Raw genomic sequence first — 14,344 nt, 5'->3', positions numbered from 1 at the left:
AATCCGGCCGAGATAAACCTCTCGCGCCCAGCAGACACCTTGCAACTGAACAATCTTTTGCTATTTCTCTTATGGGTAGTGGGAGTTAAGAATCAGTACCATCGTGTGTTCAGGGTTTATTGTTGATATCACAATCTCCATTTCTTTCAGGTACAGGCAGAAGGCTGTGATGACTCAAGTGTCACCTTCATATTGCATGATGAGGACCACACTCTTGGGAATTCCTTACGATATATGATTATGAAGAAGTAGGTAGATTTTCCTTTGTTAACTAATCCAAACCACTGTCAGAGATATAGTATCGTCAAAAGTTTAGGCACCCTAGATTTTTAATATATATGTTGTTTCAGATGTTTATTTTTGTCTCTGTCTTAGAAAAGAACACATTTTTGATTTCCAGACATTCATTTTCCAAAAAATTAAATGTTACAGAGAATTGTTTGTATTTTGTTAAAGAAAGTAATATATCAAGTAATAGGCCATTTTTTCAAATAAAAAAAACTTGATTACTTTGTAGGTATTTATAGTGGATAAGTATGACCTAAAATGGGATCAGTTCTCTATGTAAGTTCTAAAACTAGATAAAGAGAACCCAATTAAATAAATAAGAGAGAAAACATTATACTTGTTCACTTATTTATTAAGAAAAATGATCCAATATTATAAACATTTGGTGGAAAAAGTATGTGAACCTGTGCTTTCAGTAACTGTTGTGACCCCCTTGTGCAACAATAACTTAAAGCTAATGTTTCTGGTAACTGTTGATCAGTCCTGCACATTGGCCTGGAGGAGGTTTAGGGCATTCCTTCCTACAAAACTGCTTCAACTCTGGGATGTTGGTGGGCTTCCTTGTATGAACTGCTTGCTTTAGGTCCTTCCACAAGATTTCTATAGGATTAAGGTCAGGACACTGACTTTGGCCATTCCAAAACATGAATTTTATTCTTTTTAAACTATTCTGTTTTTGATTTACTCTTGTCTTTTGGAGCATTGTTTTGTTGCATTATCCAACTTCTGTTAAGCTTCAATAGACAATAGGTGCAGGGATAGGCTATTCAGCCCTTCGAGCCAGCACCACCATTGACTGTGATCATGGCTGATCATCCACAATCAGTACCCTTTTCCTGCCTTCTCGCCATATCCCTTCACTCCGCTATCTTTAAGAGCTCTGTCTAACTCTTTTTTTGAAAGAATCCAGAGAATTGACCTCCACTGCCGTCTAAGGCAGCACATTCCACAGAACCACAACCCTCTGTGTGGAAAAAGTTTTTCCTTAACTCCATTCTAAATTGTCTACCCCTTATTCTTAAACTGTGGCCTCTGGTTCTGGACTCCCCCAACATCGGGAACATGTTTCCTGCTTCTAGCGTGTCCAATCCCTTAATAATCTTATATGTTTCAATCAGATCCCCTCTCATCCTTCTAAATTCCAGTGTATACAACCCCAGTTGCTCCAGTCTTTCAACATATGACAGTTCCGCTATCCCGGGAATTAACCTTGTGAACCTACGTTGCACTCCCTCAATAGCTAGAATGTCCTTCCTCAAATTTCGAGACCAAAACTGTACACAATATTTCAGGTGTGGTCTCACCAGGGCCCTGTACAACTGCAGAAGGACCTTTTTGCTCCTGTACTCAGTTCCCCTTGTTATGAAGGCCAGCATGCCATTAGCTTTCTTGACTGCTTGCTGTACCTGCGTGCTTACTTTCAGTGACTGATGAACAAGGACACCCAGATCTCATCGTACTTCCCCTTTTCCTAACTTGACACCATTCAGATAATAATCTGCCTTCCTGTTCTTGCCACCAGTACCCCTCCCCTACTATACCCCTCCCTCAGACGAAACCACCACGGTGGGCTTCACAGCTGAACAGGTGAGAAGACAGTTGAAACGTCTCCACCCAAGCAAGTCTGCAGGCCCAGATTTTGTCAGCACCAAGGTGCTCAAAGGCTGTGCCCCTCAGCTATGTGGAGTACTTCTCCATGTCTTCAACCTGAGCCTGAGTCTCCAGAGGGTTCCTGTGCTGTGGAAGATGTCCTGCCTCGTCCCTGTGCCGAAGACGCCGCGCCCCAGTGGCCTCAATGACTACGGACTGGTGGCATTGACCTCCCACATCATGAAGACCCTGGAGAGACTTGTTCTGGAGCTGCTCTGACCTATGGTTAGGCCACACTTAGATCCCCTCCAGTTCGCCTACCAACTAGGAGTTGAGGATGCCATCGTCTACCTGCTGAACTGTGTCTACGCCCATCTGGACAAGCCAGCGAGCACTGTGAGGGTCATGTTTTTTGACTTCTCCAGTGCGTTCAACACCATCTGCCCTGCTCTGCTGGGGGAGAAGCTGACAGCGATGCAGGTGGATGCTTTCCTGGTGTCATGGATTCTTGATTACCTGACTGGCAGACCACAGTACATGTGCTTGCAACACTGTGTGACAGATAGGGTGATCAACAGCACTGGGGTTTCACAGGGGACTGTCTTGTCTCCCTTTCTCTTCACCATCTACACCTTGGACTTCAACTACTGCACAGAGTCTTGTCATCTTCAGAAGTTTTCTAATGACTCTGCCATAGTTGGATGCATCAGCAAGGTAGATGAGGCTGAGTACAGGGCGACGGTAGGAAACTTTGTCACATGGTGTGAGCAGAATTATCTGCAGTTTAATGTGGAAAAGACTAAGGAGCTGGTGGTAGACCTGAGGAGAGCTAAAGCACCGGTTACCCCTATTTCCATCCAGGGGGTCAGTGTGGACATGGTGGAGGATTACAAATACCTGGGGATAGGAATTGACAATAAATTGGACTGGTCAAAGAGCACTGAGGCTGTCTACAAGAAGGGTCAGAGCTGTCTCTATTTCCTGAGGAGACTGAGGTCCTTTAACATCTGCCGGACGATGCTGAGGATGTTCTACGAGTCTGTGGTGGCCAGTGCTATCATGTTTGCTGTTGTGTGCTAGGGCAGCAGGCTGAAGGTAGCAGACACCAACAGAATCAACAAACTCATTCGTAAGGCCAGTGATGTTGTGGGGATGGAACTGGACTCTCTGACAGTGGTGTCTGAAAAAAGCATGCTGTCCAAGTTGCATACCATCTTGGACAATGTCTCCCATCCACTACATAATGTACTGGGTGGGCACAGGAGTACATTCAGCCAGAGACTCATTCCACCGAGATGCAACACTGAGCGTCATAGGAAGTCATTCCTGCCTGTGGCGATCAAACTTTACAACTCCTCCCTTGGAAGGTCAGACACCCTGAGCCAACAGGCTGGTCCTGGACTTATTTCCTGGCATAATTTACATATTATTTAATTTTTTATGGTTTTATATTGCTATATTTATACTCTGTTCGTGGTTGGTGCAACTGTAACGAAACCCAGTTTCCCCCGGGATCAATAAAGTATGACTATGACGATGACAAAGTGGATAACTTCACACTTAACCACATTAAACTGCATCTGCCCACTCACCCAACCTGTCCAAGTCACCCTGCATTCTCATAACATCCTCCTCACATTTCACACTCCCACCCAGCTTTGTGTCATCTGCAAATTTGCTAATGTTACTTTTAATCCCTTCAACTAAATCATTAATGTATATTGTAAATAGCTGTGGTCCCAGCACTGAGCCTTGCTGTACCCCACTAGTCACTGCCTGCCATTCTGAAAGGGACCCGTTAATCCCTACTCTTTGTTTCCTGTCTGCAAACCAATTTTCTATCCATGTCAGTACCTTACCCCCAATACCATTTGCACTAATTTTGCACACTAACCTCCTATGTGGGACCTTATCAAAGGCTTTCTGAAAGTCCAGGTACACTACATCCACTGGCTTTCCCATGTCCATTTTCATAGTCACATTCTCAAAAAATTCCAGAAGATTAGTCAAGCACGATTTCCCCTTCGTAAATCCATGCTGACTCGGACCTATCCTGCCATTGCTATCCAAATAAGCCGCTATTACATCTTTTATAATTGATTCCAGCATCTTCCCCACCACTGATGTCAGACTAACTGGTCTATAATTGCCTGTTTTCTCTCTCCTTCCTTTCTTAAAAAGTGGGATAATATTAGCTACCCTCCAATCCGCAGGAACTGATCCTGAATCTATAGAACATTGGAAAATGATTACCAATGTCTTCACGGTTTCTAGAGCCACCTCCTTAAGTACCCTGGGACGCAGACCATCAGGCCCTGTGGATTTATCAACCTCCTCACATGGGGTCCCATCAGTTTACCCAACACCATTTTCTGCCTGATGCGAATTTCCTTCAGTTCCTCTGTTACCCTAGGTCCTCTGGCCGCTATTACATCTGGGAGATTGTTTGTGTCTTCCCTAGTGAAGACAGATCCAAAGTACTTGTTCAGCTCGTCTGCCATTTCCTTGTTTCTCATAATAATTTCACCCATTTCTGTCTTCAAGGGCCTAACTTTGGTCTTAACTAATTTTTTTCCTCTTCATATACCTAAAGAAGCTTTTACTATCCTCCTTTATATTTTTGGCTAGCTTGCCTTCGTACCTCATCTTTTCTCCCCCCCGTATTGCCTTTTTAGTTATCTTCTGTGGCTCCTTAAAAGTCTCCCAATCCTCTGGCTTCCCACTCATCCTTGCTATGTTATACTTCCTCTCTTTTATTTTTACACTGTCCTTGACTTCCCTTGTCATCCACGGTTGCCCCTTACTCCCCTTAGAACCTTTCTTCCTCTTTGGAATGAACTGATCCTGCATCTTCTGTATTATTCCCAGAAATACCTACCATTGTTGTTCCACTGTCATCCCTGCTAGGGTATCTTTCCAGTCAACTTTTGCCAGCTCCTCCCTCATGTGTCCATAGTCCCCTTTGTTCAACTGTAATACTGACACTTCCGATCTTCCCTTCTCCCTCTCAAATTGTAGATTAAAACTTATCATATTAAGGTCACTACCTCCTAATGGCTCCTTTACCTCGAGTTCCCTTATCAAATCTGGCTCATTACACAACATTAAATCCAGAATTGTCTTCTCCCTGGTAGGCTCTAATACAAGCTGCTCTAAGAATCCATCTCTGAGGCATTCCACAAACTCCCTTTCTTAGGGTCCAGTACCAACCTGATTTTCCCAGTCTACCTGCATGTTAAAATCCCCCATAACAACTGTAGAATTACCTTTGCGACATGCCAATTTTAACTCTTGATTTAACTTGCACCCAATGTCCAGGCTACCGTTTGGGGACCTGTAGATAACTCCCATCAGGGTCTTTTTACCCTTACAGTTTCTCAGTTCTATCCATACTGACTCTACATCTCTTGATTCTATGTCCCCCCTCGCAAGTGACTGAATTTCATTCCTCACCAACAGAGCCACCCCACCCCCTCTGCCAACCTGTCTGTCCTTTCGATAGGATGTATATCCCTGAATATTCTTTTCCCAGCCCTGGTCCTCTTGCAACCATATCTCTGTTATTCCCACAACATCATACTTGCCAATTTCCAACTGAGCCTCAAGCTCATCCACTTTATTTCTTATACTCCATGCATTCATATATAATACTTTTAATCCTTTTAAAGTAATACTTTGACTCCCCTCATCTTTCACATCGATTCCTATTACATTTGCCCATACTCTCCGATCCCTTCCTGATCTTTCTGCCCCTTTGACTCTGTTGTCTTCTTTAACTTTTCTTATTCTCTCTTTCCCTTTAACTCCATTCTTATATTTCCAGTTCTTCCCCTCCCCCCCCCCCCCACTGCTTAGTTTAAACACACCCGTGTAGCAGTGGCAAACCTGCCTGTCAGAATGCTGGTCCCCCGCCTGTTAAGGTGCAACCCGTCCCTTCTGTACAATTCATCCTTACCCCAAAACAGATCCCAGTGGTCCAAGAATCTAAATCCCTGCCTCCCGCACCAGCTCCTCAGCCACACATTCAGATCCCCTATCTCCCTGTTCCTGTCCTCTCCAGCACGAGGAACTGGAAGCAAACCGGAGATAACCACCCTGGAGGTCCTGCTTTTCAGCCTTCTTCCGAGTTCTCTGAATTCACCCTGCAAAATGTCTCATGTTCTTCCCGATGTCATTTGTGCCGACATGCACCACCACCTCCGGCTGTTCACCTTCTCCCTTGAGGATGCCCAGCAATCGGTCTGTGATGTCCTGGATCCTGGCACCAGGGAGGCAACACACCATCCTTAAATCCCGCCTGTTGCCGCAGAAACCCCTATCTGTACCTCTCACTATGGAGTCCCCTACTACCATGGCTCTGCCTGACGTCTGTCTCCTCGGCTTTATTTCAGCACCAATTTTTGGCTCGCAGCCCCGTCCGCCTCTCAGACTGGCAATGTTTTCTGTCCCGACAGCTTCTAAGAGGGAGAATCAGTTTTCAAGAGGCACATCCCCCGTGGTCTCCTGTACTCCAAGCATCCATCCCTTCCTCATCGTCGCCCCACCTTCTCTCTTCCGGTATCTTCGGTGTAACGATCTCGCTACAGGTCCTGTCCAGAAAAGTTTGTTTCCCGGATGAACCTGAGGTCATCTAGGTGCCTCTGCAGTGCCTCAACACGGCCCTTCAGGAGCTGAACCTGGACACAATTTATGTGACAATTTAATCTTCAAATCATCAATACATATACCATGGCAAGAGTGAGCATAGCAACAAGACACAAGGTTGTCATCCTGCATCAGCAGGGTCTCCCAAACAGAAATTTTGTGGCATACAGGAGTTTCGAGTTGTGCTGTTGAAGCTCTTCTGAAGAAGCACAAAGAAGAGGGCAAGGTTGAGGATCAGAAATGCAGTGGTAGGAAATGGAAAGTGTAAAAGATGAGAGATACATTAAACTGAAGTCCCTTCTAAATTGGAAGAAGTTCAGCAGTGCTATCAGCTCTGAACTCACAGAAACCACTGGAACCCAAGTACACCCCTCTGCAGTCTGCAGAAGTCTTGTGGTCTTCATGGAACTACTTCAATAAAATATTCACTCTTCACTGTTTGGAAAAAGAATCAAGACAGTAGCATTTGACTTTGCAAAGTTTATATAAAAATAATTAAAATCAAGAATATACTGTATTCTGTGCTTAATATGTTAGTCAGAAAATGAATGTATTAGTAACAATCAGCTATGAGTATTCATGTTAGAATAGCATAAATTAAACAGCAATGTCGGATATCTTCACCAAACTTAGAAACCAGGTTGTGCTGTTGAACTTCACACTGATAGCTTCACTATTGAATTAACTCCACTGGTATAATCATGTTGTTCTGGAACATTAGTTCCACACTTACAATGGTTGGAACAAATTTATAGTTCTTTTATTGAAAAGTCTTTTTTTTTTTGCAATTGATAGATGACCCATTTTTGCACTCTCTTCAACAACTATATCAATTAAGTTTTGTAGTTCTTCCTCCATACTTGCAATAACACAGTCATCCGCATATCTAAAATTATTGATGTTTTCACCGCCTACTTTGATTCCCAGGATGTCTTTTACTTTTTCTAATATTGTTTTACTGTACACATTAAACAAATCAGGGGAGAGAAAACACTCTTGTCTAATGCCTCTCTTGATTTTCGTAAGCTGACTTACTTCTCCATCTATTCTTACAGAGGCAGTTTGTTCCCAGTACAGATTTCTGATTAGGTGGAGGTCTTTCGAATCTAGATCTGGAGTTTCCTGTGATATTTTGAATAACTTATTGTGCTTCAATTTATCAAATGCTTTTGTGTAGTCGATAAAACAAACAAATCTTTTTGCACTTGAATAGCTTGTTCTGATAGTATCCTTAATATAAATATCGTATTTCTTGTACCTTTGTCTTTCACAAAACCACATTGTTCTTTACTTGTTTCAGCTTGTATCTTACTTTTAGCTCTTGTCATCAAAATTCTTAGAAGTATCTTAGTGATATGAGTCATTAAGCTTATGGTCCTATGTAATTCACATTCTATTGCTCCAGGTTTCTTAGGAAGAGTGATAAATACTGATCTTTTAAATCTCTTTTAGTATTATTCCAGTCTCATAAATGTCATAGAATTTATGGTGATATCCAAAAAGAAGAAGAATCCTATCTGCAGGCTGAGAATAAAACAAGTACAGAACTTTTGCTACTTAGGAAGCTGGGTGACATCAGGTAGCAGGTGCGACTTGGGCATCAAAAGAATAGGGATGGCAAAGGACACCTTTACAAGAATGAAGAGTATACTGACCAACACTAAACTAGGCATGACAACTCGCCTCAGAGCACTAAAATGATACGTTTATCCAGTTATGTTATATGGCTCAGAACGTTGGACAATATCCAGTAACGTGAGGAAACAAGTTGTAGCAGCAGAGATGTGGTTTTTGAGGAGGATACAAAGAATATCATGGACGAAATGAATATCTAATGAGGATGTCATGAACAGAGCAAGCACAAAAAGAGAAATAATGTATGAGATCATGAAAAGGCAACGTGACTTCATTGGACGTGATTAGGAAAGAGGAGTTAGAATGCACAGTAATTATGGGAAAGATTGAAGGGAAGAAAGCAAGAAGAAGGCAAAGACAAATGATGATGGAGACAGCAGCCAGAGAACTGGAAATGAATACCAATGAATTGATCCACTTGACCCGAAACGGGAGTGTGTGGGCCTTGATAGTCAAAGCTCAAACTGGGCTTGGCACCTGATGATGATGATATGATATTGAAAAGTATTTGAACTCACACAAGGAAAGGCTGAAAACAGGAAACTGGGACGAGCTGAATGGGTACCATAGTCCGCAAGGTCTGCTTGGGCCAAAGGAGTTGTATCTGTGCTGTATTGCACTGTGACTCTGATTCTTAAGTAAATTAATTTTTAATGTACCATAAGTATAATTGTGGAACAGCTTCGGCTTTGAAAAATGGATTTTTATATGTGCACTATCTCATTCCCTGTAATTAGTGCTGGAGGTCTGTTTTCTATGCCACCCCCTCTCTGTCCGCCTCCTGTCTGAATGCTGTTGTATTTCTGCACATCATTTATATCCAAATCTATTTATTGGTTTAATTTTCCTGTTTTGGATGTTGCCTGAGCAAGTAAAGATTCGTCCCCCCCATCCTTCCCCACCGATCTCCCTCCTGGCACTTGTCCTTGTAAGCGGAACAAGTGCTATACATGCCCTTACACTTCCTCCCTCACTACCTTTCAGGGCCCCAGACAGTCCTTCCAGGTGAGGCGACACTTCACCTGTGAGTCGGTTGGGGTGATATACTGTGTCCGGTGCTCCCAATGTGGCCTTCTGTACATTGACGAGACCCAACGCAGACTGGGAGATCGTTTCGCTGAACACCTACACTCTGTCTGCCAGAGAAAGCAGGATCTCCTAGTGGCCACACATTTTAATTCCACGTCCCATTCCCATTCTGATATATCTATCCACGGCCTCCTCTACTGTAAAGATGAAGCCACACTCAGGTTGGAGGAACAACACCTTATATTCCGTCTAGGTAGCCGCCAACCTGATGGCATGAACATTGACTTCTCAAACTTCTGCTAATGCCCCACCTCCCCGTCGTACCCCATCCGTTATTTATTTATATACACACATTCTTTTTCTCTCGCTCCTTTTTCTCCCTCTGTCCCTCTCACTATACCCTTTGCCCATCCTCTGGGCTTTCTTCCCCCTCCCCCTTTTCTTTCTCCCTAGGCCTCCTGTCCCATGATCCTCTCATTTCCCTTTTGCCAATCAACTGTCCAGCTCTTGGCTCCATCCCTCCCCCTCCTACTTTCAAATCTCTTACTAGCTCTCCTTTCAGTTAGTCCTGACGAAGGGTCTTGGCCTGAAACGTCGACTGTACCTCTTCCTAGAGATGTTGCCTGGCCTGCTGCGTTCACCAGCAACTTTTATGTGTGTTGCTTGAGATTCCAGCATCTGCAGATTTCCTCGTGTTAAAGATGATTATATTTGGTTAGTTGAAATGCTTTGCATGTAAAGCTAATGACACTTAAGAGTTTTGTGCCAGAAAGAATGTCTGGTAACAAGAACCCAGTATTCCAAGCTATTACTGAGGTAACCGATTTTTTTTTTGTTTTTGGTGTTGATTGCCAAATGCTGACCGTTGAATGTTTTATTGTCGACATTTTATATTCTTATTTTTAACTTACTACATTTTGTTTTAATTCCACATGGTTGATACACTTTCTTTATGAGCTCTTTATGGTTCCAAGTGACATAATGAGTGGGAAGTATATTAGCGAAAACCTTTGGGAAGAAGTGGGGCTATTGTTCAGAAAAAGGTAGGGTTATTGGGCAAATGGTATTGGAAAAGATAATTTCCACTTCCAATCCAAAAATCAATTAAAGTTTTAAAAAATTTTACTTTATTGAGAATCGGCCCTTCTGGCCCTTCAAGCTGCACTGCCCAGCAACCCCTGATGTAACCCTAGCCTAATCATGGGACAATTTACAATGACCAATTAACTTACCCACCGCTATGTCTTTGGACTGTGGGAGGAAACCAGAGCTTCTGGTGGAAACACATGTGTACAGATTGCTTACAGACAGTGGCAGGAATTGAACCTGGGTCGCTGGTACTGTAAAGCGTTGTGCTAACCACTATGCTACCGTGCCACCCCATTAGGCTGTCCCCGTTTAGTGAGCTATAATTTGAAAAAAAATGTTCTCCATGTTTTTTTTATTCTTGATTTTAATTTTTCACTATATATTTATAATGACGGTTCTCTGTCTTCTCTATGATTAAATCACTAGAAAAGAGTTTGACTGTATTTCACATTAGGAATTTGTAGAGGAAGTCTATGAACAAAAATTACTAAACAAAAATACTTAATTCAAAGTCAAAAAATTATCTTTTGCGAAAGTCCTTTAGCATACTGAGTCATTTGAGAGTCTGGTTGCAAATTGTTTAGTACAATGTACAGTATGTTGATATTTCAATACAAGTGTTTGTTTTTGTTTCAGCCCAGAGGTAGAATTTTGTGGCTACAGCATCACTCATCCATCAGAAAGCAAAATTAACTTTAGAATTCAAACAAGAGGTAATTCCTGTATACTATTTCTGTAAACTGCTTTAGAGTTTTGCACATATTTTGTATTGTGTTTTATTTTTCTGACTTGTATTCAGTGTTATTTCACTCAAGTAAAGTATGATTACAACCTATATTCAAGTATAATGGATTTCGGTTAATTGGGACAGCCACTTATTTGGGAGAACACTTAAAGAACAAAAATGAATCAAGAAAATAGCCAGGATTCCTTTCATTTATTTGAGACACTATGTCACTTAATTGGGACAGGAAACTTTTGCTGAATTTTCCAGTCATGTGCACTTGTGTGGCTGTTAGGCACTGCGCCATACTTAGAGTGAACAACAGTGTTTAAATAGCATCAGTTGTGCATGCTTACAATGTTATCCATTTGGGCCGATGGATGCCGATTCAAAAAGCAGTCATTTTTGAAGAGCAAGGATTAACCTTTTACGGGCAGTGCAGTTTGTCACTGATAGTTGGCGAGAAATAAGTAGTAACAAAATTCAGAACTGTTTTGCTCACTGCAGTTTCAAGCATTCAGGCATGGAGATGCCAGAAATGGCTGAGTGAAAATGAAGTGATTTCACTACTTCAACAAGTTAGGAATTACAAAGAATTAAAAGTTATTGAAATCGTCTTGAATATTACAATGAAAATTAAGATTTAAGGATGCAATCATCGATGGCAATATATGAAGGCAGTTCATTATTTGCACTAGGTGTCTGCATAATTTAGTTCATTTACAATCAATCAAAAGAACATGGCAGCGTACACTGGATGAACTCCTCCTTCAATAACTATTAGGAACTAATACAGAGTTTTGTAGTACTGTGTCAGAATTGGTAATATTCTAATGCCAAAATGTATCGGTCCTGGTGTGCCCCAGTTAACTGGATTCCATTTTGACAAACAGTTTCACAGAATGGATCTGGTGAGGAAGGAAGTAAATTGGCCCATTGAGTCTTTACCAGCAGTATGCAAAAACAATCCTGCTTCCCTGGTCTCTGGCAACAAACTCATGTTCTTTCCTTTCAGATAATTATAAGGCTTCATTGAATCTGCTCTACTATTAACCCAGCACCATATTACAGATTCAAATTGCTTGATGTGTTTATTAAAGAAAAAGGCTTTTCCTCATGTCATATTTGTTTTTTTCCCCAAACACCTTCATTCTATTTTCCTTCCACCAAAGGAGACCACTTCTTTCTAATTTCTCTGTCCATTCTCTTCATGAGTTTAAATAACTCTATTTGATCATCTTGCAAACTCCAATCCAAGGAGGTACCTTGTCAATATTCCTCATTCCTGGAATAATTTTATTAAAACTCTTTCTGCATACTGTCTAAAGCTTTTAGATCTTTCCTAAAGTATGTCATCCAAAACTGGACACAGTAGTTGTACTGAGGCTCTGTAAATCCTTTTGTAACCAATGGCTGTTTTGAAAGTCTTGGAATTTGCATGCTTTTTTAACTACTTATTAAATCTGTCCTTCTACTTCCAATGAACTATACACAAATAGATACAGATCTGTTTTCTGTACCCCTTTTACAATGATGCCTTTTAATTTGTAAATTAATTTTCTCAATTTTTCTATCAAAATGTAACACTTTGCAATGCTTAAAGTTTACATTTCATCTGCCACAGATATTATCTGATCATTCTGTCAATCGAACTTTATCTTTTTGAAGTCTGTTGCTATCCTTTTCATGGAACAATGCCCTCATGATTTGGAAATCTGAGAAATTTGTGCAGTTTGTTAATTATTGACTGACTTTTCAAATGCATGAGGTTGGAGCTTACAGTGAGGGTGCTTCATAAGCACAAAGATTCTGCAGATGCTGGAGACCCAGAGCAACATGTACAAAATGTTGCAGGTCAGGTAGCATCTATGGAATTGAATAAACAGTTGACGCTTCAGGCCGAGACCCTTCATCAGGGCTCAGGTGATGGTACTTGTTGAGACTACAGCTTGTTGACTTTTATATTTGGATTTCTAATGTATTATGATAGTTTTCTAAAATTTCAATTTTATTTTCTCTTCAACTTGGTGAAGGGTTTATACTAGGATGTGACGTGTGAATTGCAGCAGTATAATATCCTACTAATAAGCTTATATTCTTGTTGAACTAGGATACCACAAAACCACCTATTCATGCAACCATGATCCTCTGCAGTTTCTCTTTATTTCCTCTCTGGGTTTAGTCCAGTCTGTTTAAACCCTGGTTCCTTTTAGATGCCATTGATTTTATCATTTTGCAAAAAAAAACTGCCTCTCAGTATAGGTCCTCAACTGTAATAGTTTAAACCGTTTGTACTTGGAAGGGGGAAGAAGCCAGAATTAGAAGGTGGGGGGAAGGGAAGGAGTACAGTTGTCCCTGGGTATCCGCAGGGGATTGGTTCCAGGAACCACCGCGGTTACCAAAATCAGCGGATGCTCAGGTCCCTTATATAAAATGGCGTAGTATTTGCATATGACCTACACACATCTTCCCGTATACTTTAAATAATCTCTAGATTACTTATAATACCTAATACAATGTAAATGCTATGTAAATAGTTGTTATACTGTATTGTTTAGGGAACAATGACAAGAAAAAAAAGTCGGTGCTCTTCTGGGAACACTGATGCTGCCTCGGCATCAGCTGATGCTGATTCTCCTGTGATCTTTAAGTTCTTGAGGCTGTAGCGCTTTACATAGCCAGCCAGCCATCCCTTACTAGCCTTAAACTCCTTCCTCTCGCTCTCCTCAACCCCCTCACAGTGGTGCTCATAGAGGCTAAGTAGCGAACAAACGAGACGTAAGGCAAACAATGCTCAAACAACGAGTGTTGGCGAGAGACTGAGGATCTGTGAGATGTCGGGTGGCTACAGCAGGGTATGCCTACACATCACTTCATTCGCGTGGAGTAAGTGTAGTGCTCGGTGCGTGGCAAATTCAAGTTTTGCTTTTTGGAACCTCCTGGAATTTTTTTTTCGAATATTTTTGATCTGCGGTAGGTTGAGTCCACGGATGCGGAACCCGTGGATATGGAGGACCGACTGTACAAGCTAGAAGGTGATAATTGAAGCCAGGTGAGGGGGAAAGTGGGTGGGGGAGAGGGATGAGGTGAGAAGCTGGGAGGTGATGGGTGGAAAAGCTAAAAGGCAAAGAAGAAATCTAACAGAGTAGAGTGGACTATTGGAGAAAGGGAAGGAGGAGGGGCACCAGGGGGAGGTGATATGCAGCTGAGGAGAAGAGAATAATGTTGTGTATTTAATATTTCAATAATATTTGAGTGATCTTTGTGTGTGTATATGTAATAGATTAAGCATTCTTGTTCATTTGCATAATTCATTATGGAATATATGTATGAAAACGTGAATTT

Source organism: Mobula birostris, chromosome 10 (genome assembly GCF_030028105.1).
Source record: "Mobula birostris isolate sMobBir1 chromosome 10, sMobBir1.hap1, whole genome shotgun sequence".
In the NCBI taxonomy this organism is placed as follows: domain Eukaryota; kingdom Metazoa; phylum Chordata; class Chondrichthyes; order Myliobatiformes; family Myliobatidae; genus Mobula; species Mobula birostris.
This window is presented reverse-complemented; position numbering follows the sequence as displayed.